Consider the following 1,096-nt stretch of genomic DNA (forward strand, 5'->3'; position numbering starts at 1 on the left):
TCTATCTATCTATCTATCTATCTGTCTGTCTGTCTGTCTGTCTGTCTGTCTGTCTGTCTGTCTGTCTGTCTGTCTGTCTGTCTGTCTGTCTAGCTATCTATCTATCTATCCATCTGTATGTCTGTCTGTCTGTCTGTCTGTCTGTCTGTCTGTCTGTCTGTCTGTCTGTCTGTTTGTTTTTGTGTCTGTCTGTCGATCGATTTATTGATTGGTGGATCTATCTGTATGTCTGTCTGTATGTTCGTTTATTTGTCTGTCTGTCTGTCTGTCTGTCTGTCTGTCTGTCTGTCTGTCTGTCTGTCTGTCTGTCTGTCTATCTGTCTGTCTATATTTATCTATCCGTCTGTCTGTCTGTAGTGCGGATGGGTGGTGGGTGTTCGTACGTGGTGTGCTCCTTCTTTCCTGTCAAACATGTATAGTACTGATCTCTCCTTTTTGTGTGTGTTTTTTTTACTGTCTCGTAACACCTCTGATCTTCGGTACTTACATGACCTTATTATGTTGCAAGTGCTGTAAAACTCTTACTAAAACTAAACTGTGTGTCTGCCTGTCTGTTTGTGTCTGTTTGTCTGTCTGTCTGTCAATCAGTTAAATCTGTATCCCTACCTTCCAGTCGTATTTTAGTATTTTTCTCCACTCCCTTCTTTTGTTTTTGTCATACACCTTTACTCTAGTGATGCCTCCTGCTAATTTTAGGTCGAATTCATGAAAAGAATATACAAAAAATAAAAGGAAACAAAATTACCCCAACCTGAGACGAGACCAATGCCCCCTCCCCTAAAAATTGTAAAGATATACATGTATATAATTTTTTCAATGATAAAATTGAATTTAAATCAAATAAATTAAATCAATGTGAAATGTTTAACCCCCCCCACCCTACTTTTCCCGCTGGGTTGAAAAAAAAAAAAAATACCAAAAAAAAACAACAACCCAGAAGCAAAGAGCGTGGAAGAAGTTTCAGTTTTTATCCCTTTGCCCTTTTCCGCATCCAATGTGTGTAAATGCCCACCTTTGTCTTGCCAGGTGATCTGCTGTACACATCTGTGAGATGCCTTTGTAAACGGCCGGCTAATTGGTTCACAGCAGACCCCCC

The sequence above is a fragment of the Aplysia californica genome, unplaced genomic scaffold, assembly GCF_000002075.1.
Source record: "Aplysia californica isolate F4 #8 unplaced genomic scaffold, AplCal3.0 scaffold00657, whole genome shotgun sequence".
Classification (NCBI taxonomy): domain Eukaryota; kingdom Metazoa; phylum Mollusca; class Gastropoda; order Aplysiida; family Aplysiidae; genus Aplysia; species Aplysia californica.